Source organism: Mirounga leonina, unplaced genomic scaffold (assembly GCF_011800145.1).
Source record: "Mirounga leonina isolate KUSES-001 unplaced genomic scaffold, KU_Mleo_1.0 Mir_224, whole genome shotgun sequence".
NCBI lineage: Eukaryota > Metazoa > Chordata > Mammalia > Carnivora > Phocidae > Mirounga > Mirounga leonina.
This window is the reverse complement of record NW_023270615.1, coordinates 21,250,224-21,276,648: the sequence shown is the minus strand read 5'-3', so window position 1 is coordinate 21,276,648 and position 26,425 is coordinate 21,250,224. Positions and strand designations below refer to the sequence as shown.

Genomic DNA, 26,425 nt, shown 5'->3' with positions numbered 1-26,425 from the left:
GTTAGTAGTTTGACAAATGTTTCACTTTTCTCCTGTGTTGTCTTTTTATTTTATTTAATGTATTTTTTCTGCTTATAAAATTACAGATCAGTTTGGAGAATTTGGAAAATATACAAAGTAACAATAAAAAAAATCAAGTTTAAGAAATATAAAGAGAACACTCAGGTAACCACCCAGGTCACAACATAGAACATTGCAAGCGCTTCAGTAACATCCTAATCAAAATCAAAATCACCCTTCCTGTCCACCCCTAACTTTTATGATAATCAGTTTTTTCATTATAGTTTACCTAATTATGCATCAGTAAATGATAAGTGTACTTTTTAACTTTATGTGACTTTCTGTCCTGTATTTTTTTAACACTCTAATGTGAAATTTGCCTGTATTGTGTATTTTTTCATAACGTTTGATAGTGTATCCTTATATAAATAGGTTAACGTAATGTTCATTATGTCATTGGTGGTTAGTTTGATACTTTTCAATTTTGGGCCATTACAGTGCTGCTGGAGCATATATGTGCATAACTACTGGAATGCAGGTAAGCACATTTCTCTAGGATACAGGCATACTGTGAAGATACTGCAGGTTTGGTTCCAGGCCACCACTATAAAGCACATATCACAATAAAGTGAATCAGATTAATTTTTTGGTTTCCCAATACGTACAAAAGTTATGTTTACACTATACTGTAGCCTATTAAGTGTGCAGTATTACGGCTGGAAAAAAAAACAATGTATATGCATTAATTTAAAAATATTTGGGTGAGGGGCGCCTGGGTGGTTCAGTCATTAAGCGTCTGCCTTCAGCTCAGGTCATGATCCTAGGGTCCTGGGATCAAGTCCCGCATCAGGCTCCCTGCTTGGCAGAGAGCCTGCTTCTCTCTCTCCCACTCCCCCTGCTTGTGTTCCCTCTCTGTCTCTCTCTCTCTCTCTCTCTGTCAAATAAATAAATAAAATCTTTAAAAAAAAATATTTGGTTGATTAAAAAATGTTAACCATTGGGCACCTGGGTGGCTCAGATGGTTAAGCCTCTGCCTTCGGCTCAGGTCGTGATCCCAGGGTCCTGGGATCGAGTCCCACATCTGGCTCCCTGCTCAGCAGAGAGCCTGCTTCTCCCTCTCCCTCTGCAACTCCCCCTGCTTATGCTCTCTCTCTCTCTCTGTATCTGTCTCGAATAAAAAAAATCTTAAAAATAAATAAATAAAATAAAAAATGTTAACCATTATCTGACCTTTCAGTGAATTGTAATCTTTTTGCTGTTGGACGGTCTTGCCTCAGGGCTGCTGACTGATTAGGGTGGTAGTTGTGAAAGTTGGGGTGGCTGTGATTATTTCTTAAAATAAGACATTGAAGTTCACTGCATCAACTGACTCTCCCTTCCACAAAAAATTTCTCCGTAGCATGTGATGCTTTTTTATAGCATTTTATCCACAGTAGAACTTCTTTCAAAACTGGAGTCCATCCTCTCAAACCCTGCTGCTGCTTTACAACTAGGTTCATGTGATATTCTAAATCCTTTGTTATCATTTCAACAATCTTCACAGCATCTTTGCCAGGTGTAGATTCCATCTCAAGAAACCTCTTTCTTTGCTCATCCATAAGAAGCAACTCCTCATCTGTTCAGGTTTTTTTTGTTTTTTATTTTATTTTATTTTATTTATTTATTTGACAGAGACACAGCGAGAGAGGGAACACAAGCAGGGGGAGTGGGAGAGGAAGAAGCAGGCTCCCCGCAGAGCAGGGAGCCCGATGTGGGACTCGATCCCAGGACCCTGGGATCATGACCTGAGCCGAAGGCAGTCGCTCAACCGACTGAGCCACCCAGGCGCCCTCATCTGTTCAGGTTTTATCACGAGATTGTAGCAGTTCAGTCCCATCTTCAGGCCACACTTCTAGTTCTCTTGCTGTTTCCACCACATCTGCATTGACTTCCTCCACTGAAGTCTTAAACCCCTCAAAGCCACCCATGAAGGCTGGAATCAACTTCCAAACTCCTGTTCCTGTTGATAGTTTGACGTCTTCCCATGAATCATAAATGTTCTTTTTTTTTTTTTAAGATTTTATTTATTTGAGTGAAAGAGAGAGATCATGAGCAGGGGGTAAGGGTAGAGGGAGAAGCAGACTCCCTGCTGCGCTGAGAACCTGATGTGGGACTCAATCCCAGGACCCCGGGATCATGACCTGAGCTGAAGGCAGACACTTAAACAACTGAGCCACCCAGGTGCCTGAATCATAAATGTTCTTAATGGCATCTGGGATGGTGAAGCCCTCCCAGGTCTTTGATTTACTCTGCCCAGATTAATCAGAGGAATCAGTATCTATGGCAGCTATAGTCTTAACTAAAAATTTCTTTCTTTTTTTTTTTTTTTAAGATTTTATTTATTTGACAGCACAAGCAGGGAGAGCAGGGAGCTGAGCAGGGAGTCCAGTGCGGGGCTCAATCCCAGGACCACAGCATAATGACCTGAGCCGAAGGCAGAGTCTCAACTGACTAAGGCACCCAGGCACCCCAAGGTATTTCTTAAATAATGAGACTTGAAGGTCAGAATTACCCCTCAATCCAGGGGCTGCAGGATGTGTTAGCAGGCATGAAAGCAACATTAATCTTGTCCATCTCCATTAGAACTCTTGGGTGACCAGGTACATTGTGAACGACTGGTTCTATTTTGAAAGGAATCCTTTTTTTCCAAGTGGTATGTCTCAATCTTGAGCTTAAAATATTCAGTAAATCCCATTGTAACAGATGAGCTGTCATCTAGGCTTTGTTCCATTTATAGAGCACAGACAGTAGATTTAGCATGATTCTTAAGGACCCTAGGATTTTTGGAATTGGCAACGAGCATTGGCTTCCACTTCAAGTCATCAGCTGAATTAGCCTCTCTTGAGAAAGTCAGCCTGTCCTTTGAACCTTTGAAGTCAAGCATTGACTTCATGAATTCTCTTAGCTAGATCTTCGGGATCACTTGCTACAGCTTCCCCGTCAGCACTCGCTGCTTCACCTTGCACTTGTACGCTTTGGAGACTGCCTCTTTCCTAAGCCTTGCCAACTTCTGCCAGCTCCCAACTTTTCTTCTGCAGCTTCCTCACCTCCTCAGCCTGCACAGAACTGAAGAGTCAGGGCCTTGCTCTGGGTGAGGCGCTGGCCGAAGGGAATGTTGTGGCTGGTCTGAGCTTCCATCCACACCAGTCAGACTCTCCATGTCAGCAGGGAGGCTGTTTCATTTTCTTCTCATGCGAGTGTTCACTGGGGAAGCACCTGTGATGTCCTTCGAGAACGTTTCCTTTGCATTCATAACTGGGCTAATGGTTTGGCACAAGAGGCCTAGCTTTCGGCCTGTCTTGGGATTCGACGGGCGTTCCTCACGAAGCTTAATCATCTCTAGTTGCGATGGAAAGTGAGAGATGTGTGACTCTTCCTTTCACTTGAACACTTAGAGGCCATGGTAGGGTTATCAGTTGTGCTAATGTCAATACGGTTGTGTCTCAGGGAATAGGGAGGCCCGAGGAGGAGGGGAGAGAGAGGTGGGGGAAGGGCCCATCTGTGGAGCAGCCAGAACACACACAGCATTGATCCGTTACGTTCACCGTCTTATATGGTTTAAGAACAATTAAAATAGTAACATCAAAGATCACAGATCACCATAACAATTATAATAATGACCCAGGCACCCCTAATCAGGCTTTTTAATTTAAGTCATTCTGGTAAATGTATAGTGGTATCTAATTTTGGTTTTAATTGACATTCTCTGATGATTAATAAGCACCTTTTCTTGTGTTTATTGGAAAAAATATATCCTTTGTAGGAGCGTCTGGGTGGCTTAGTCATTAAGCATCTGCCTTCCACTCAGGTCATGATCCCAGGGTCCTGGGATCGAGCCTTGCATCAGGCTCCCTGCTCCGCAGAGAGCCTGCTTCTCCCTCTCCCACTCCCCCTGCTTGTGTTCCCTTTCTCACTATTCTCTCTCTGTGTCCAATAAATAAATTAAAAAATCATTAAAAATATATATATATATATCCTTTGTAAAGTGTCTGCTTGAGTCAGTCATAACATTCGGTTGTCTGACTTTTCTTTAATACTGTACATGGTATCCAGATAAACACAAGTCCTTAATTTTAATGTAGTCAAATTTGTCAAATTTTTTATGGTTACTGTGTTTTATTCCCCGTTCCTTTTTTTTTTTTAAGATTTTATTTATTTGACAGAGAGCGAGAGCAGGAACACAAGCAGGGGGAGTGGGAGAGGGAGAAGCAGGCTTCCTGCTGAGCAGGGAGCCGGATGTGGGACTCGATCCCAGGACCCTGGGATCATGACCTGAGCTGATGGCAGACGCTTAACGACTGAGCCACCAATAGTGTTTTATTTCTTAATCATGGTGATAGGTCCATATATTTTTGTTATATTATTTTTTAAATCCTTAACAAGTCTGAGGTATTTAATAATTATTTTAAGATTTGGTTATATTTTACATGCTTTTAAAAAATTTTTTTAGTTTGAGCATAGTTGACACACAATGTTACGTTAGTTTCAGGTGTATATACTGATTCAACAAGTCTGTACATTATGGTATGGGTCACCACAAGTGTGGCTACCATCTGTCTGCACACAGCGCTATTACAATATCATTGCCTAGGGGGCGCCTGGGGGGCTCAGTCGGTTGGGCGGCTGCCTTCGGCTCGGGTCGTGATCCTAGAGTCCCGGGATTGAGTTCCGCATCGGGCTCCCTGCTCGGCGGGGGGTCTGCTTCTCCCTCTGACCCTCTCCCCTCTCATGTGCTCTCTCTCTCAAATAAATAAAATCTTTAAAAAAAAGAATATTTGGGGCACCTGGGTGGCTCAGTCGGTTGGGCTCCCTGCTCAGCGGGGGGTCTGCTTCTCCCTCTGACCCTCCCCCCTCTCGTGCTCTCTCTCTCTCAAATAAATAAAATCTTTAAAAATAAAAAATAAATAAAAAAGACTGCAGTTATATTGAGAGATTGTACCTACATCTAACGAGGTTAAGATACCTCCTTGTTATTAAAAGAGTCAATCTAGGGCGCCTGGGTGGCTCAGTCGGTTGAGCGACTGCCTTTGGCTCAGGTCATGATCCTGGAGTCCTGGGATCGAGTCCCGCATCGGGCTCCCTGCTCAGCGGGGAGTCTGCTTCTCCCTCTGACCCTCCCCCCCTCATGTGCTCTCTCTCATTCTCTCTCTCTCAAATAAATAAAATCTTTAAAAAAAAACCCAAAAAACAATATCATTGCCTATGTTCTCCGTGCTGTGCCTTTTATTCCCATGACCTATTCATTCCATGTAATTTTCCTAGATATTGCCAAATTGTCCTCTTGAGGGCTACTGTACCATCATCCATTTCCACTGCAATTAACCAGAGTTATCTATCACACTGCAGTCTGAGCAACAGAGTACGCTGTCAAGCCTTTGTCTTTGCTAATAAATTGCGATACACACATCTATATATCTGTGAAGTCATCACTGTAATCAGGATCATGAACATACCTATCACTCCCAAAAGTTTTGGGGGGCCCCTTTGTAATACCTGTTTCCCATTACTCTTCACCCTTCCCCTTCCCATCAGGCAATCACTAACCTGTTTTCTGTCGCTGTGTATTATTTTGCATTTCCTAGAATTTTGTATAAATGGAGTAATAAAGAATATTTATGGGCGCCTGGGTGGCTCAGTCGGTTAAGCGACTGCCTTCGGCTCAGGTCATGGTCCTGGAGTCCCGGGATCGGGTCCCGCATCGGGCTCCCTGCTCGGCAGGGAGTCTGCTTCTCCCTCTGACCCTCCCCCCTCTCATGTGCTTGCTCTCTCTCATTCTCTCTCTCTCAAATAAGTAAATAAAATCTTTAAAAAAAAAAGAATATTTATAACAAAGAGTCTACCCTGCCCATACACAAAACCTTCATCCTGGCTCCATCCCCAACCACAATAAAAGCCAGAGCCAGGGCGCTTGGGTGGCTCAGTCATTAAGCGTCTGCCTTCGGCTCAGGTCATGATCCTGGGGTCCTGGGATCGAGGCCCGCATCGGGCTCCCTGGTCCGTGGGAAGCCTGCTTCTCCCTCTCTCACTCCCCCAGCTTGTGTTCCCTCTCTCGCTATCTCTCTCTCTGTCAAATAAATAAATTTAAAAAAATCTTTAAAAAAAAAAAAAGCCAGAGCCAGTCACTCATCGTTGTACTCCCAGGCAATCTTTGGAGCTGGTTGGAGCCTACCTTGTCCGCCCCCCCCACCCCCCCGAAAGCCTAATGACTAATAAATCTCTTCACACTTCCTTAATGTGTGTGTAGCAACATCAGTCTTGACATACAAATAAAAGTTTGGGTGAGGGTCTGTCCTGCCTCTAGAGTGAACACAGTAATTCACTGGAACTGTGACCAGGATGTGTAGATGGTCACCACCACCACTGAGATCTTTCTTCTGTTGCTTTGGCGTGCTGCCTACTAGCAAGCATGCACTTTCAGCTATTGCTTGCCAGCTAACATGCTCTTTGGGCTGTGTCCATGCTTGCACTTTGAGTTGTGCAACCCTTTGCTACGTTTGCCAGGTCCAGTGAGCCTCTGTCATACAGGAAACCAAGCAAAGTTACAAGTTATAATTGGCATTAAGAAACCTGTGTAAGGGATTGGGCCCTCCTTAAAGTGACCCTGGTCACATATTTCAGCCTGGACTGATTGGTGTGTCTCAGATTGAATTAGGTGTCTCAGTGGCATTAGCTGTGACTGATGCCAAGCTCAGAGGAAAGACGTACCTTGTTGCCACCGGTTGTGTCTCAGGCAGGCGCTGGCTTCTGTGTAAAGAGTGCTCGGGAAAGACTGATAGCTGGTGCAGCAAAGGAGCCCACGGCTAGCGCTTCTGTGGAGGGAGAGCTGGGACTATAGCAGTTTTGTTGTTGCTACATACGCCTGTATCATCAAAAATGATCCTGGTCCGGGTTATGGGGGGGAACCCTCATTAAGTGAAGGGCTTAATTCAACCATTGCATGGGGAAGGACCCTGACATTGACAGTTCTTATCTGGGACTCTCAAAAGGGAAGAAACATAAATAGCAGTAGCACCAAAAAGGGGGAGAGGGGGAATAAACCCAGATTATGAGGGAAGGAAGCAAAAAAACTGAAACAGAAGTCCACATATTCACCCAATTAGAAATCTAAATCTACTAAAAGTTTATACAACAAAAAGAAAAGAGTGGTGACTGACCTTTACACATTTACAACACAGGTCTGAATTAACTTTACATCTGCCAGCATGTACCAACTGGCAAATTTTCACAATCTTAATGCTAGGGCTTATACTACTTGGGGTTCCCTCTAAATTAAAACAAAGTACTTTGTATAATTTTAGGGGAGTTATTGAACATAAAATAGAAGACAAAGAGGTATGCCACATCTTAACCATCAAAAGTATTGCCTTTTTAATTCCTCGTGGTCATGGCATCCACTGCCCTAAAATATCCCATAATGGGCATAGATGTTCCAACCCATTAAGTAGTAAATTTAAATTGCCACTTATAAAAGACTTGACAAAGTGGAAACCCATGCATTTTCTCCTCCAGTTAAGACAGTTAATACAGCTGTATTAGTTTCCTATTACTGTTGTAACAGATTACTACAAACATATTGGCTTAAAACAATACAAATTTACTATCTCTTCTGGACATCAGAGTCCTAAATGATCTTCACTGGGCTAAAATCAATGCATTGACAGGATTGCATCACCTCTGGAGGCCCTAGGAAAGAATCGTTTCCCTTACTTCTTCTATCTTCTGGTGGCTGCCTACGCTGCTCTACTCGTGGCTCCTCCCTTCATCTTCTAAACCAGCAGCTGTGGCTACAAATCTCTCTTGACTGACTTCTTACCTCCCTCTCTTTTAAAGGCCTAGTGATCAGAAGACACTGGGCCCATCCAAATAATCCAGGATAATCTTTCCAACTCAAATCTTAATCACAGCCGCAAAATTCCCTTTTGCCACATAAAGAGCATATTCATGCTTCTGGAGATTAGGATGTGGACATCTGTAGGGGGCCATTATTCTGCCTATCACAATGGTCCACTGTAAAAAAGGGCTTTCAGGATTGAAACCCATTATATAAGACCTATTTAGAGGAGGGGTAATGCCCCCTCCCCCACACTTCTCCATTTCCAAATTTGGCCTGTTCTTAAACTAGGAAAATATGCATGGCACCTCCTGGTGAATTACCTCAACTTCAGTGCTCTGGTCCCATCCAATAAGGATCACAAACCCAATAATACTGAAATGACTGACCCTCCAGGCAGCAGTTGATCAATATTTTACTGTTACAGATTTGGCTAGTATGTGGTGTTTAGTGCCTGTTTCAATAGCCTCTCAGTAGTAGTTTGCCTTTAGCCCTAGGGCCATGATACATCTTAACCAGGCTACCCTTAGAGTACCTCAGTAGCCTTGACATCACTTACAATCAGTCTTTCTAGGCAAGATCAATTGTATCCATCTTTCTCTAGGAAGACAGGTATGGACATGACAGTGAAGCCATCCTATCCTCCTCTGACACACATTCAGGACATTATAAATACTCATAAAGGGGGTCAATGAAAGGGAATGGGCCATTGTCTACACATAATAGTAGGCCCAACTACCTCAGTTAAGTTCCTAAAATTATTTGGCAAGCCATAGGCTTCTCCATCCCTGACACTGTCAAGACACAGCCATTGATTCTGAACACCTACAATGTTAAAACAAGCCCAATATCTTTTGTCTTCTTGGGTTCCGGAGGCAATGTATTCCTCAATTACAAATTTTACTTAAGTCCATCTGTTACATGCAGATCAGTCCAACCTGAATGGGGTCCCACCCAACAAAAGGCTCTAAAATCTGTTCAAATTGAAATACAAGGGCACTCCCATTAAGTACCCCAAGAGAGTCCTTCACTACTGAGGTTTTACCAACCTTTTTCATGCCTCATAGTCTCCGGACCATCATGATGGCCGTAAGTTGCCTATTAGCTTGTGATGCAAGACACTGCCCTCCTTAGCCCCACAGTACATACCATTAGAACAGCAACTGCTAGTCACATCCAGGGTTTTGTTGGAAATAGAGGCTCTCACAAAGAGTCTGTGATCCTTTATACCCAAATAGGGTCGCATCATGGAAGCAGCACTTTGGCACCACTATCGAGGCCTCCTTGCTATAATATGGAGCCAGGCTTGGGAACTCTGGTGTATCCCACCTGTAGCAGAATGGTCTCCTCATCCTCAGTTTCTTCCCAGATGTCATGTGCTGGAGGAGGCCACCCCTTGTCTAGACCCCTTGACTACCTGGGCATCTGCTTAGGATTACCTGAGTAAACAGCAAAATAAGTGTGTATATTTTGTGCATGTCACCATCATCATATGTGGAATTTGCTGGAGAGGATGCTTTTCATTCCTTAACCCAGATGTTCATGATCAAAGATGGACACAAGGGTCAGCACAATTAGCTAAACCTCAGGCAGTCATTTTAGGATTGAATGGCTTGGCTAACAACTGGCCCCATCTGCACATTTTTATGGACTCTTGAGCTACTGACAAAGGTTTGGCCATATGGTCCAGTCAATGGCAGCAACAATGTCTTATACATAGTTATCCTCTTTGGGGTAACAAATTCTGGGAATCTCTTGCCTTACAGAAACCCAGATATAAGTGAAGGTCACACATATCTCTGTACATACTAAAGCCAGAAGACAAGGCCTCACCAAAACACTCCTTACCGCCTTCAGAATTCTGCATATTTATAATGACTAAGGCATTTCACTTTTCAAAATACACAATACGGAGCTTCCAACAAGGCATTTATTAGGATTTTCACCTCCCTTACAGGTCTCAGGCTCTTAGCATTAAAAAATTAATATGAGAATTCCCATATACCCTTCACCCAGCTCCACTAATGTTCACATGTTATATGATACATGCTATCACAATGAGGAAGATAACATTGATAGACTATGAAAAACCAATTTACAGACCTTACTCCACTTTTGCCAGTTTTTCTGCCAATATAATTTGCTAGTCCACAATCTAATCCATAATCACACATTGCATTCAGTTGTCCTCAGTCTCCTCAAATCTGTGACAGTTTTTGTTTTAATGACCTTGATACTTTTGAAGAAAACTGGTCACTTATAGAATGGCCCATGTCTTAGGTTGAGGTTATGCATTTTGGCAAGTGTACCACAGAAGTGATGTGCCATTTGAGAAGCATCTCATGGGGTGGTGGGGGCGGGGAGAGGGTGATGTTGATATGATGATATGTCTAATCACTGGCAATGGCAGTGTTAATCTGCAATATTTGGTTAAGTTTGTGGCTGGCTGCCTGGTTTCCCCACAGTAAATTTACTATCCATTTGCTTTGTAATTGTTAAGTATCTTGTGGAGAGAAAGTTTGAGACTATCCAAATGCCCTGTTTTTCTTTTCTTTTCTTGAGAGAGAAAGAATGAGACAGAGAGAGAGCATGAGACGGGGTAGGGTCAGAGGGAGAAGCAGACTCCCTGCTGAGCGGGGAGCCTGATGTGGGGCTCGATCCTGGGACTCCAGGATCATGACCTGAGCCGAAGGCAGTCGCTCAACCAACTGAGCCACCCAGGCGCCCCCAAATGCCCTGTTTTTCATCATCCACTACTTTTAACACCAAACAATGCTTCTCTGTCTGCAACAGTTTTTGCAGTGATATTTATCTAATGGCTTTCTTCCCTATTTTTAATATTAATTCATTGAAATTCAACTATATGATTTTCACTGTTTATTAACTTATTTATTTATGTTAGTACAGATACATATTTATTTATTTTGTTGCTCAATTGTCCCAGCGTTGTTGATTCGGAGCTCCTCCCAAATTAGATGATGTCTACTTTTGATGTCTCTACTATTTTTTTTCCTGACTTATTATACTTTATTATTGCATTTATCCAGTAGGATAAAAATCTTTCATAACCTCTGCTGGGGGTCGTGTTATACACTCAGCCAATAAACAGAAACATTTTAAAATTAAATGCTTTAGTCATACTTATTACACAATCATCTGCCCTTTTTGAAGAGGGAGATTCAAAGACATAGTTGATTCTTCTATAGTCACAAAGGTAATTTTTATCTAACTCAGAAATAACCACTTTCTCTGAATGGGACTGCAAATTAACTGGACCAAGTCAGAAATAAAATAAATACCCCAGAGTTTTTGTATCTCTACAATTCTAACTAATTAATACTTTTCTTGTGCTTTTAATGTTATACTAAAGTTTTGTGATTCTGTAAGTGAATCTCTTTAAATGAAATTCTGAGTCTGAAATTTCATCTAAAACAGATTATTCCATCTACATTATATATTCATAGTGTTAAACTCAATTAAGTATATAATTCAGATATCTTTGGGAAGAAGTAAAATTAAGTACTATAGACATGAAGTAAACATTTACCACATTTGTGGATATTAAAGCTTAAGATAATTTTGAGGAAACGGAATGAGACACCAATTGAACTGTCTAAACTAACAACTCATATATTTAATATAAATAATCAATACATTATTCTAGATCTCCTCAGCTATATGCCTTTTTATACTTTGCTTAAGAAAATGGAAACTGGGGCGCCTGGGTGGCTCAGTTGGTTAAGCGACTGCCTTCGGCTCAGGTCATGATCCTGGAGTCCCGGGATCGAGTCCCGCATCGGGCTCCCTGCTCAGCGGGGAGTCTGCCTCTCCCTCTGACTCTCCCCCTCTCATGCTCTCTCTATCACTATCTCTCTCAATAAATAAATAAAAATCTTTAAAAAAAAATGGAAACTAATTGTTACTAAACTTATTTTATAAACATGCTTACATGCATGTATTTGTTTTCATACATGTATTCTTTTTTTTTAATTCATTACTTCAGATTTATTTTCCACTTTAAAGATGAAACATACTTTCAAAAAAATTTGGCATTATAGTAAAGTGAGAAAAAATTAAAAATAATTGTGCAATCATCAAAATAAAAAGAATTCAACATTTTGCTGAATTTCCTTTTTTGAACACACATATACAATTTTTATTATATGTATTATATTCTGATTTTACCAATCTTTAAACAATGCTTTGAAATTTAAAGAAAAAGTAGCTTTGCGCAGTGGCAGTATCGTAGCCAATGAGGTTTATCTGAGGCGTGATTATTGCTAATTGAAATTTAAAGAAAAAGTAATTATGGAAGAATATTTAGATAATAATTATTGTGAAGATCAGAATTCAGTGGCTAGAATTCTTTTTTTAATACATGTATTCTTAACCCTTTATTGAATGTCTGCTTCAGTTAGATGACATTAAAATGTAAATTTACCAGGAGTTTCTAAGAAGTTTGTAAGAATATGAAACATAGAAAATAATTTGGTTTTTAGCTACTTTTAATCTATCTTGATTTTTGTGAAGCATCAATTTATATGGTAAAGTTCTATACAAGCCCAGTTTATCAGTCCATATACCTTCTTTGTGGATTTTTCAAAGCCTATGAGGACATGACCTCTGTCTACTTTCTGAGGAAAAGAAAACAAGGGGAATAATAAAATTTTAACTTCCTTCCAAGAAAAACATCAAGGGAATCATGAGATACAGCCACAAGTTGATAGAAGGCAGTGAACCATTGAAACTGCATTGTGCAATTTGCACAGAGCTGTCAAGTGAACTCACTCAGAAGTGAGTACAGATGGTAGGAAAAAAAGGCTTTATTTCATGGTTTAAAAACAAAACAAAAAAAGAACTCTTTTTTAAATGATAATTGAAACAGAGGGGTAAACACAGAGTTAACAATATTAAAATCATGGTTAGTAAATAGTGATCACCACTATTTTTAACAGTATTTTCAGGATATATAAAACCAAGATCAGTATCCTAAGGGACATACCAATTGGAGTGTTTGAAAAAAAATTAATTTTAAAGAAGGAACTATACATGAACTTAGAGATTTGCACTGGCTTCACTGTGGCCGGTCACCTCAGAGGTCCCAAGACACTGGAGTAAGCTTCTATAACACTATTATCAGTCTCGAGTAGGATATAGTTACTTCTGAATCAAAGGTCATTTGGTTTTCATATGGATTTGTCCAACCATCTCCCTACCAAATGTTAACTGCACAATTGCTGAAATCATGGGTTCTTCATCACCTCTCCTGGTTGAGTTCCAGGTCTATTTCAAACTGAAATTAAAGGTAGAAGGCAAGTAATAGTAGTAGTATTCTTCTACTTGAGCATGTTCTCTCAAAGTGGAGACTCTCAACAGCTATATTTTTGGTAGTTGGTTGGTCAGCCTGTTTATTTCTAAGATCAGTTTGGAAAAAGCAATGTGCAAAAAAACTGAGATCCATGTAACAGGTAGTCAGAAAGAGGTGTCATTTTATGTGACAGTCCCCCAATTGGCCCTGGGCCATCTTATTTCTCTGGCTTGTTTTCCTGATGTCTCTGTAATAACAGATCTATTATGGATTATATGTTCAGCTTAGACTATTTTTTTTCTTGTAATTTTGCCAGACAAAAGAAGATATAATCACAAAATATGCTGGAAAGAACCTTAAAAATATTTTATGCTAACTTCTGATGTTACAAAAGTGAAAATTCAGGTCCAGGTAGGACACATGACTTGTCTAAAATCCTATTTCTCCTTGCGTCAGAAAGAGGAAAAGCAAAATCTCCTAACTCACACTCTGAGGTTTTAATTTTTTTGTTGTTGTTCTTTCTTTGAATTTTCAACTCTAATGCTAAAAGAAGTCTCTACTATTTTTTTAACCACTTCTTTGGGTTGGTTATGCTTCGGGCCCATCTTGTATTTTCCTAGCTCTGGATTCAACATTTTTCTAAGAAGCTCTATTTCTTTTCATTAAAGAATAGTATTTAGAAGCCAAGATATAGCTATTCGGTGTGCTTGTTGCTTCTGTGTCATTGCTTTTAGGTCCTTTTAGCAGACAGAGGTAGGAAACATGCATATGTTTATTAACACATTCACCTGTATCCATATTTGTGTATCTATTCCTCTATGTATTAAAAGCCATAAGTCAGTACTGATGTCTCTCGTTCTAATCTAACACCATGAGGTTCACTCTAGCTTCCCCCCTCCTTATTTGTAGCCAGATATTAAAACATTATAAAGCTATATAGTAAGACAAGTTGATCAGTCATCTTCCTGAAGTCTCCAATTGTTAAGAGTTTGGAGTTAACTCCAAAACTGAGTTACAGTTTTTACTCTATAACAGTTAAAATGGAAAACTTTCTGTTTCATTTTTGTCTAAGACTCCAGAGATGGAGATTAATAGGTGTCAAAATTTTAAGATATAGTCATATGATGTAATATTATACAGTGAGTAAAAATGTTGTTTACTAAATAAGTGACAAGGAATACTTTTTATTGTATGACAGTATGGCTTAATATGCTAGTTGTTAAAATTTTCTATGTTATGTGCACATTCTATTTTCTAAACTAGAGATTATTTAAAACAGGAACAAGAGCCCTGCTACATGACACAGTCTCCCTGCCAAGGGTGGTCCCCTCAGCTCTTTTAGCTGATGCCTCTGATATTGATGTTTATTCCTAATTAATTCCTAATTCCTAATATTCCTAATTAATATTCTTGGCCTGGTATTTCTTAATCAATTTTAACTTCTAAAATTAAAAAATTTTTAATTTTGACTTTCCATACAGGTTTTAGAATTCCCGTGCCACGCTCCCACTTCTCTGGGTTATTGGTTAAACCCAGTAGTATACACATAATTATAATTATACACTGTTAAGACAAGTGACACATGAAGTTCACAGTCTCTGAAGTAGAACTTTTTCCTGAAGTTAATTGCCATGTTTTTTGAAAAACCCTCCCATGTATTTATCACTTAATTTTACTAAGAGTCCAATAATACTGTCATATGCCTATCAATAATATTTTCCATACAGCCACATACATTAGTTCTTTGTTTTTTCTCCTGAGACCTTTCTTACAGAGCCTTCTGCCTTGCTCCAAAATGGAGGGACTTAACTGACATTTGGCTGCTAGGAGTTATTTTTACCTAGATGTCACTTTTGCATATCATACTAGAACTTGGCTTCAATAACCCCTGTCTGTGATGCTTCCTTTGGGGGGTTGTAGGGGTGGGGAGGGAGTTAGGGAGCCCTATGTCTTCTCATGCATTCTCATTACCTCCAGCTTGTACTCTACTAGCCCTACCCCCTAAGATGAGGAAGGCTATGAGAAGCCTGTGGCAGACCCAAATTAGGTGTGACTACCACTCATGTAACCCTAGCATTCAGGACCTAACATGTTTGGATACAAAATATCAATCCTAACCACAGTCAAGCCATTATTACACAGTGAGCCTCCGTGGTTGGCAATACTATGTGCATATTGTCACAATACATTGCCAAGAGGAGTTAATACTGTCCATGATTCCATGAGGAGAGGAAACCTGGAAACTCTGAGTTTGGACCTCTCTTGGACTCTACCCTATACTTCTCTTCACTTGCCTGATTTTAATCTCTATCTTCTCTGTATAAGCCATACCCATGAGTGAGCTCTGTTAGTCCTTCTAGTGAATTACTGAAATGAGGGTGGTTTTGAAGACCACTGTCACAAACTTACAAATGGTTTCAGAAGCAAAGGGAGTCTTGGACTGTGCTCTAACTCTGCAGTTGGTGTGAGAAATGGACTTTACCAGAAAGACCCTCACAAACTTAAATGTGTAGTTTGAGAAGAGAAAGGAGGAGTGAGAAATGATAAACTTTTCTTCCTGGGTGACCATAGGGTCACCTACAGTATGGAACTATAGCTGTGTTGTGATCAGTTACTCGAGGTAAAAGTTACCAATGGGATTTAGAAATGATGGATCTAACTCCCGGGGAGTTGGCTCACTGTATGCATAAGGAAATGCAAAGTAACAAGAAATAACACAATCCCTTTGTTATTGTGGCCCTCTGATAGTTATAATAAAAGGAAAGGAAAATGTTGGCGTAGGTCCTGATGCTGGGCCAACCTTAGGTTGTGGCAGGTCCAAACTACATCCTCTAGTCTCAGAGCTGCTACTGATGGGAAAAGTTAAAATGAAAATAAGAACAGTGTGGGCCAACCTCGAAATCTGCTGGTCGACGCTATAGCTGTTAGCCTCAGGGCTGCTACCAAAGGGAAAGTCATGCTTAACAACAGAAAACTATGAAAGTCAGAGTGATTTTTAGGAGAATGGGGAAAGACAAAAGGGGAGAACTAGGCCCAGCTTTAAATGGTTGGAGACCTTTAAATGTTAAGAAATGGGATGAACTGATGGGGAAAAGCAAAGGTCTTAAGGTAGCACTCTTAGAGGTTGGGTAGACAGATGGGGAGTCTCTGTTAGTCCCCAACTTTGAAAGGTCCTATACAAACCTACTTTATTTACTCTAGTTTGGAATAATTTAAAAAGCTAAAAGGCAGAGTGACAATGAGAAACCTGACTTTGGGGTGATGCTCCTACAATCTAATCAGTATACAGATTGACAAAAGGGCCACCATCCTTTGGCCTAATCCCCAGCTGAGGATCCAAAGACCATATGCACAGGAGTGGGAAAATGGTCAGGAAGTGAAGAAGAGACTTTTCTGGAACTTGTCATTGGCATGCGCCTGATATACTGTGATGCAAAACCTGCTGGTGAAGTCCTAAGGGAAGCTACATTCAGGTTGGGAGGATGTGGGATGCTGTGTTTGAGGGTATTAAGGTGACAGTTTGGGTAAAAGTTGGAATAATTCAACAGATTTTGTATGAAGTGTTTATATCTTGTTTATCTGAATAAATTATGGAAGTAGATATTATATCTGACTAGGGAACATTTCACCTACCTAGTATTGTAGAACAGAAGGCACATAAACCTGCCCTTTAGTGATATTGATTAAACATGCTCAATAGCAGCAACTAAGATTACCCAAGCCCACACAGATTATTAGTTTAATAGACTGGAATCACTGACCGAAAAAGAGATTACCCCATTTGCCCTATTAGAAGCCAGAGTGCTGGTGTGGACAGACGCTCTGAACAGTCACCCTGTATGGAGCACAGGCTGAGGCTTACAGCAAAAGCCAATGGTGACTTCTGGGGCTTTATACCAGAAAATTTCCATTAGAGAGACAACTACTAGCTTGCTATTGGACATTAATTAAAACTGCCCCTATTACTGAAAGACAGAAAATAATTCTGAACCCTAAAATACTCTTCATATTTTGGGTGATGGAGGGCAGTATCCAAAAGAGTTCCATACTAAAATGTAAATAGTTTGTGCAGAAACAGTCTACCAGGGAAATGCAAAGACATATTTATAATATTCACAAGCAGATAGCCACTTTTTCTGAGAACCAACTTTGGAATCACCTGAGGAGCTTCCTGATCCTATTGCCACTGGACAGTGCCCTGTAAAGAGCTTTCTATAGACTAACAAAGAACTACTTAGTGTATGGATGACAATTCTATGGTGAATGGACAGCATCTGGTTTGGAAAGCCACCACACTAGGACTGACTGATAGAAAATCTGTTTGAAAAAGTAAAAACAAATCAGCTCAGTAGACCAGTTGTGTGCTATTCTACCCTAGTTTGGGTTTTTATCAACTCATGAGTAGTGGCTAATGGTCTGGCTATATAGTTAGACAGATGTGCAGTAGAAAACTGGACCATTAAAGGGATGCCTACATGGGTCATGACCTTATGGAAGTTTAGGAGGCACATTAAAATAGGTCTCGTCAAAAACCATCAGAAGAATCTTCATGAGGGGCGCCTGGGTGGCTCAGTCATTAAGCGTCTGCCTTCAGCTCAGGTCGTGGTCCCAGGGTCCTGGGATCGAGCCCCACATCGGGCTCCCTCCTCGGCGGGAAGCCTGCTTCTCCCTCTCCCACTCTCCCTGCTTGTGTTCCCTCTCTCACTGTCTCTCTCTCTGTCAAATAAATAAAAAATCTTAAAAAAAAAAAAAAAAAGAATCTTCATGATCAGAAGGTGACTGGAACTGTCAAATGGATATTTTGGTGTCCTCACTTGAAGTGGCCACCCGAGTGCATGAAACAAGTGGAGGTGGGAGAGCAGAAGCAATACAGAGATGCCTGTAGGAAGGCCCCACACAAAGCTGGAAAGTATATGAAACTGGATTGGTACTTGCAGCTCTGGGTGTCTATGATTACATTTCTTTCCCCATCACCTCAGCTTTCTTTGTTCCTATCTGATGTAATGATTCTGGGACCAGTCCTGAAACTCTGTTTGTTGGAAGCAGGGATGATCCTTAAGCAAGAAACTATAATTATACCTTTAAATCTTTACATCAGGATTCCTAAGGGCCTGAATGAGTGGAATGTGCCTTCACCCTTTCTGGCAAAATTGGGATTTGCCATTTGGTGTACAACTCCTGGCAGACTGATCACTTGTATAACTATAAATTTCAATGACCAAATGCTTGTAAGAGTCCCTGGCTATCATGGACAAAATATAGCAGTGGCATACCTGACTTGCCACAGTATGCTCTGCACAAATACTTATCACTCTTGTTTTTGTACATGAAAATAAATAAAATAGAAAAATACAGTGTGTTTCTGATAAAGTTAAAACCATAGGCATTATCTGGTGGGTCTGAATTTCCCTGAGGAAAGCCCCACCCCCTAAGATGAGGAAGGCTATGAGAAGCCTGTGGCAGACCCAAATTAAATTACACATAGGTGTGACTACCACTCATGTAACCCTAGCATTCAGGACCTAACATGTTTGGATACAAAATATAAATCCTAACCACAGTCAAGCCATTATTACACAATGGCAACAATATGCATGGCAGATTAAACAAAATTGGCCCAAAGACAGAGGCTTTAGGGGAGACAAATACCAGTCTAGGCATCATGGAACAAGTTGAATTCACTTTTCTTGAGGAATAGCATTCAAAGGAAAAAAGATTTATTAATCAAAATAAGCAGATTAGAGGGAATTATCTTCCAGGAGGAAGGCAAAGGATGGAAGTCAGCTCAGAAAGATAATAAAACTGTAGGATCAGTGTTATGGACTGAACTGTGTCCTCCAAAAAGCTATGTAGAACTTCTAACCTTTAGTACCTGTCAATGCAAACCTATATGGAAGTAGGGTCTTGGCAAATGTACTCAAGTTAAGATGAGGTCATTTGGATGAACCTTAATCCACTGTGACTGGTGTCCTTTTAATAAGAGAAGAGACAGAGAACTGAACATCATATGATGATGGAAGCAGAGGTTGGAGTGATGCATCTACAAAGTGAGGAATACCAAAGATTGTTGCCAAACACAAGAAGCTAGGAAGGGGCAGGAAAGGATCCTCCTCCCAGAGACCACAGAGAGACAATTACCCTGCCACCATGTTGTTTTCAGATTTCTAGCCTCCAGAATTGTGAGACAATAAATTTCTGTTGTTTTTAAGATGTTTTGTGGCACTTTGTTATGTCAACCCTAGGAAACTAATAGCGACAGGAAGACTCAAACAATCCTAGATAATGCTAGGACCCCATGTTGGGAGGGTGCTTGTATCCTGATCCCACAGTAACTTTTTACTATCTTAATATAGATGAAAGCTGATGTACTCATGGACAATGACCCTCCATCCTAGCTGCTCAACGGGGCATGCCTACAGGAATCTTAGGGACCTCCAAATATGAAAATTCTCTGGAGCACTTGTAATTTACACTGCAGCACTGATAGCCCTCAGAGTAAGATATCCTGCAGTACAATTAACAGGGAAAGGAACTATTCTGGATAGAAAGAAAGTAAGCCCTGATATAGAACAGCACACAATGGAAACCAGTTTCACTACAAGTCTGTAAACTGAGACAGGGTATTTAGCTTCATCCCCAACTGAGTTGGAACCCGGAAATAACTGAATCATGGCCAATTATAATGACACCTGTCCATAATATCTGGTATATGGTCATGGACTGATTCTGTTAAGGCATACCAAATACCACTGAAATTCTGGTTTTTTTCCTGTAACCAAATTGTACCATAATGATACTGCAATATTGTGTAACACTGGTGTTGGTAAGAGTCAATACCCTATGTAAATAAGTTATATAATACTAAAAAATTAACTTAAATCTTCCTCAAGATGTAATATTAATAGAAAAATGACTGGCCTGAGGAAGAAATGGATTTAGCTATCAACTAATTTCTATGTTAAATAGTCTGTACAAGATTATCATAAGGTACAAATAATAGTGGATTAAAGAGGGGAAACAATCAAATTAGTACAGAAATATGAAAATACATGTAATGATTTACAGGATGGGTTAGTGGTTTCTTTAGCTCTATCCCTACTCCACACTGGATCCTCCAAGTATTAGGCATATTCATACTGATACTATTGCTGTACCAAATATGATTATTTTGCTATAAGGAAGCCTGGGCCAAGAACTAGGGCCTGGCCTGTGCAGTAAAGAGTTAACCCTGTACAAAGAAATGTTAGATTCTTGCTCAGCTCATGGGAGGTAACCTCTAAGGCCTTAGAGCATCCTGCCTGATGAGTGTCTTTGTTTACTTGAGGGCCTTGGACTATAACCGATAGTGTAATTTGGTGTGATTTACGGTAGGGTCTATGAGCCATGTGGTAAGCTTGACCTCTGGAGAGGCTAGAGACAGGGCAACCATGTGCTCCTTCAGTCATGCCTATGGAACTGACCCCCAACAAAAACCCCAAACACTAAGATTTGAGTGAGCTTCTTGTATGTCAGTACTCCATATGTGTAATCACACATTATTACTGGGAGAAGTAAACACTCTACATAATTCCACTAGAAGAAAACAAATGGAAACTCATGACTGGAACTTTCCTAGGCCTTGCCCTGTGTGTGTTTCTCTTTGCTGATTTGAATGTGTATTCTTTCACTGTAATAAGCTGAAGCTGTGAATATCCTAGCTTTTCTGAGTTTTGTCTTCTTAGTGAATCACTGATCCTGAGGTCTTGAGAACCTCCCAACTACAGCCCAATTCCCTTTGTCCAAAAAGGGGGGTAAAAATGAAGCTGTTCAATGATTGTGTGGATAAGGAATAACATATGCAGAGTATCTGGCATATAAATAAATGTTCATTCTATGGTTGCTATTATTATCAAAGAACTTTTTACCTCAGGTAGGTTTAAGACAAAAAACTAAGGGTTAAAGACACTAAAATGGACTCCAAAAGAACCAGAGAAAAACTATCCTAAGAAAGAGCTCTAGAGGGGCACCTGGGTGGCTCAGTCATCAAGTGTCTGCCTTCGGCTCGGGTCATGGTCCTGGGGTCCTGGGATCAAGCCCCGCATCAGGCTCCCTGCTCGGTGGGAAGCCTGCTTCTCCCTCTCCCACTCCCCCTGCTTGTGTTTCTGCTGTTGCTATCTCTCTCTCTCTGTCAAATAAATAAATGAAATCTTAAAAAAAAAAAAAAAAGAAGAAGAAGAAAGAAAGAGCTCTAGAAATCTATATGGTGATCCCCATGAGACTGCGTACTAAACCATGCATACACAGGATGAAGGTATATTAAGACCAGGCAAAGAATGACATCAAAGCTTTAATCTGAACACTTCCAGAGCTCACAGGGTGATAAGAAATGTTTGAGTTCTGACCAGCCAGTGTGGAGACTTCACTGAATATCTGCAGCTCAATAAAGATCCCAAAATGGTCAGTCCATAGTAACAGAATTAAAGCAGCTCACAATACTGGGTGATGGGCATTAAGAGGGCACATGATGTGATGACCACTGAGTGTTACATACAACTAATGAATCACTGAACATTATATAAAAAACTAATGATGTACTATATTTTGGCTAACTGAATTTAAATAAAGTAGCTCACAATAAATACTATTCTAAATATGTCCTAACAAAATTTGATAATAATAACCTTGAAAGGATCAATCTTATCATCAAATACTTGACTGTATGCAGGAACAAAATCCAACAGTTTTTAAGGGAGATTAACAAATTCAGCATTTAACAACAACATTCATGATGTCCACCATCCTATCAAAAATTACTAGACATGGTAGAAGCAGGAAAATATGAACAAAATCAAGTGAAATGGTCAACAGAAATGACAGAGATGATAAAGTTTTCAGACAAAAATGTTAAGACAACTATTATAAATATGTTTAATAAGCTTATAACATTAGAGGAGTGTGAATATATTGGAGAGAGAAATTGAAGATACAGTAAAAGAACCAAGAGGCATTTGGGGAACATAAAAATAATGAATGATTTTTACAGCAGATTACACAGTTCAGAAAAGAAGAAATTGATTTTGAAAACAAAGAAATAAAAATTATTCAAAATGAGGCAGTGTGAGAAAAAAACAACAGTAGCCTGTGAGATAATATCAAGTGATCCAAAATACATGTAACTGGAATTTGAGAAGAGGGGATCAGAAAAAAATATTTGAAAGAAGAATGGCTATTTTCAAAATTAGATGAAAACTATAAATCCACATATCTGACTACTTCAAGGAACACAAACAGGATAAATATAAAGAAAATCTAGCTAGGTTCTTCAAAATCAATTTTTGAAAAGTAGCGATAAACAGAAAGCTTTATAAAGCAGCCAGAGGAAGAAGACTCATTTAAAAAAGGAACAAAGAATTCCTTGACCTTCCACCAGAAACTATGAAAGCAGTAACATAATTGGAAGACATTTTTAAAGTACTGGGAGAAATGGTCAGTCTAGAATTTTATATCTACTAAAAATTGCCTTAAATGTGCCAAAGCTCTGAGGTTCTGCATTCAGCCAAGATGGAGTAACAGAAACTACTTTTACTCTCCCTCCTGAAACAACCAAAAAAAAAAAAAAGGAAGGAAGGAAGGGAAGGAGAGAGGAAAATGATTTTTTTCAGGAATATTTCTGCATATCAGGCAATGAAGAATTGTGATTCATGAGGGACAAAAAACAAAACCCTATGATTGCCTCATCTTACTGCCTTAAGAGAGATTATAGTATGCAGCACAGAAAAGAAGTGAGAGAGAGCTCAGCAGACTCTCTGAATTGAAGAGATGTAGCTGAGAGTCAGGAGTAATCAAGGCAATAGCTGTCCAGAGGAATACTAAAGAAGAGAGAGCTAGAGTGAGGGAATTCTAAGATCTTCAGGTCACTTTTGAGTGTTCAGCAGAGTACTAATCAGCATATTTCCTAGATAGTCTCCCACTACCAGAAGCTGGCAAAACAACAACAACAACACAAAACAAAACAAAACACTCAATATTCTGAAGGGAACCATACCCAGCTCTCACACAAAGCAAGGAAGAATACCTGCTCCCACCAGTTAGAGTTCATAATTCGTGATGTATTGGTAGACTATTCAGCAATGTCTTGCCTTAATAGTGGGGATGGGACTGGTCAGTAAAAAGAGTAGTAATGCTCTGGGTTCTCCTAACAAATCATAAAAGGATGAAACTATTTTTAAGTAACTTGACCCCAGAACAAAGCTCAAGAATATTTAGAGGAATACAAAATCCAGCGATCAAGGTAAAATGCAATGTGTAGTGTTCAAAGATTACTATGCATGCCAAGAGGCAAAGGAAAAAAGAACACAATGGTGAGAATTTTTTAATGAAAATTAACCCAGAAATGACAAATAGTATTAGCAGAAAACATTTAGCAAATTATATATTCCAAATGTTCAAAACTGAAGTAAGGACAGACATACAATATATTTTTAGGCATTCAGCTTCAATTTCTAGAGTTGTAAACTCAACAGTTTGAGTTGAATTCAAATGTTTGAGTTGAAAAATACAATGCCTGTGTTTAGTGGTGAATTACACATTGCAGAAGAAATGACCAGTGAACCTGAAAGTAAAGCAATAGAAACTTATCTAATATGAAAGAAAAAATTCTATAAAAGAGAATTAGTGAGCCATGAGATTACTTCAAGCAGCCTAATTATGAGTATTTAGAATCCTCTCAAAAAAAAAGAGTAGAAGCAGAAAATTTTTTTAAACATTTATTTATTTGAGTAGGCTCCATGCCCAATGTGGAGTCCAATGCAAGGCTTGAACTCATGATCCTGAGATCAAGACCTGAGCTAAGATCAAATGTCAGACACTCAACTGGCTGAGCCATCCAGGTGCCCCAAAGCAGAAAAATTTTTGAATAATGACTGACAATTTACACCCAACAATCTTAATGAGCCCATAGCACGAGAAACATTTTTTTGACACTTGATCTTAGCTAAAAGGCCGAGAAGTGGTAACAAGAAACATTTTTTTAAAAAAGCATTATACATCATAATCAAATTACTCAAAGGCCTTATGGGTATCAGGATTCAAGAGTTTTATTTTCTTTAGTTATTGGGGAAGTTTGAGTACAGCAAGCTATTATGCGTCTCTCAAATGGTATGTGTTGTACCACAGTATCCAGAAATGTTATCATCCAAAACCTGACTGCTTGCTGCTGGGTGGTTCTCCCTGACTTTAAAAATAAGGCACAGTTTGGGGTGCCTGACTGGCTCAGTCAGTTAAGGGACTGCCTTTGGCTCAGGTCATGATCCCAGGGTCCTGGGACTGAGCCCCACGTCGGGCTCTCCACTCAGTGGGGAGTCTACTTCTACCCCTCCCTCTGACCCTTCCCCCACTCATGTGTGTGCAGACTCTCTCTCTCTCTCGAATAAATTTTTAAAAATCTTAAAAAAAAAATAAGGCACAGTCTAAAATCCACATAGAGCTTTGGACAGAATTTGTTGGTACCAGCACTCCAGTTTCTAACAGGGCATCAAAGTGGTAATATCTTTTTGACCACCAGGTATTCTATTTCAAATTAAAAAATAATTTAAGCTTTGGCAATTCTGTTGGTTTCCATTTAGAATGTCTATTTAATATTGGCTAAATAGTCCATTTACATGCCTTCTGTTTCACAACACTAGGTAAGGGAAGTATTCCTAGGCAAATATAATGTCCATTCTTTTTTTTTTTTTTTTAAGATTTTATTTGTTTGAGAGAGACAGCATGAACAGGCGAGGGGCTCCCCTGAGCAGGGAGCACAATGGGGCTCGATCCCAGGACTCTGGGATCATGACCTGAGCCGAAGGCAGATGCTTAACCAACTGAGCCACCCAGGCACCCCTATAATGTCCATTCTTGTCATATGTTCAGGTAGAGGAGATATAACCACTTCACATAAATTTTGTTAATTGCAATTTTTATCTAAACATTCAAATTAATTCCATCAACTATTGCATCCTAATATTTTCTGAATCTAAATGTCCCCCATAGGACTTCACCTAGGGTAAATGTTTTCAATCATGGCCACTGGTTTTCCATATCATAGAGTCTCAGAAAAGTTTCTTCCTCATCCATTGGCCATTAAACCCATACATTTGAATGTGCTTTGGGTTTCCAGCCAGAGGTTGGGCCAACATTGGCCCTTTTGTCAATTCTTACACTGATCAGTTTGATGTTCCCAGGCAATTCAAAGTCCGGTTTCTCACTGTTATCTTTGCCTTGCAGCTTTTTAGCTTCTTTCAAGACAGGATAAACAGCAGATTTGTCCTTCAGTGTTGAGAGACTGCACAGGCTTCTGTTGATCCACCCCACCTCCAACAGTGCCACATTAAGACCTTTGTTTTGCTTCTGTCATTTTTCTGCTTTATTCTTCTTATTTCTAAAAAGTTTAAAGATTTCCACCCTGATATGATTCACTTGACTCTTACTTTTATCTTTCTTGTCTCTGGTATAAATCACTGCAACGATTTTTTATCGTTTCAGTGTATTTTTTTTCCTCTGGTAGCAGCCCTGTGCTGTATATCAGAATGGATTAAATACAAGCTTGGCCCAGATTGCAGATAATAATAACCAGTGAATTGTGTATTTAGCTTGTTTCCTTTTACTTTGTTTTTTTTCTTTTAAAGATTTTATTTATTTATTTGAGAGAGAGAGAATGAAAGACAGAGAGTATGAGAGGGAGGAGGGTCAGAGGGAGAAGCAGACTCCCCGCTGAGCAGGGAGCCCGATGCGGGACTCGATCCCAGGACTCTAGGATCATGACCTGAGCCGAAGGCAGTTGCTTAACCAACTGAGCCACCCAGGCGCCCTGTTTTTTTTCTGTTGTACCCAGTGAGCCAAGTCTTCAGGAGTTGAATCTATCATTTCTAAATTCCACTGGTAACTTTTACCTTAAGTAACTGATTGCAGCACAGATGCAGTCTCATGCCATGGTAACTAGCCACCAAAGAATCTAAGATTAACTCCCCACCCCCACAGATGCTCTTGTCCTTCCTTTTTCCAAACAGTGACTTTGCCATGTTTCAGTGAACCAGAGTCAATGCTAGAAAATCCCACTTCTGACATCAAGTGCAGTCGTATGGTCCCTAAGACCATCTTCAGATTCAGTGAGTCACTAGAATAACTCAGATTTTAGAAAAGCTGTTTTACTCACATTCACCATTTATCATAATGGAAGATTAAATCAGGGGTGTGGTACATAGGGGAGGATCCAGGAGAGGTCAAGC

At 39.9% G+C, this 26,425-nt stretch overlaps 1 pseudogene; it reads left to right on the top strand.

Moving 5' to 3' along the window:
* The first annotated feature begins 12,093 nt into the window (after positions 1-12,093).
* Positions 12,094-12,222, top strand: LOC118026409 (annotated as a pseudogene).
* The last annotated feature ends 14,203 nt before the right edge of the window (positions 12,223-26,425 follow it).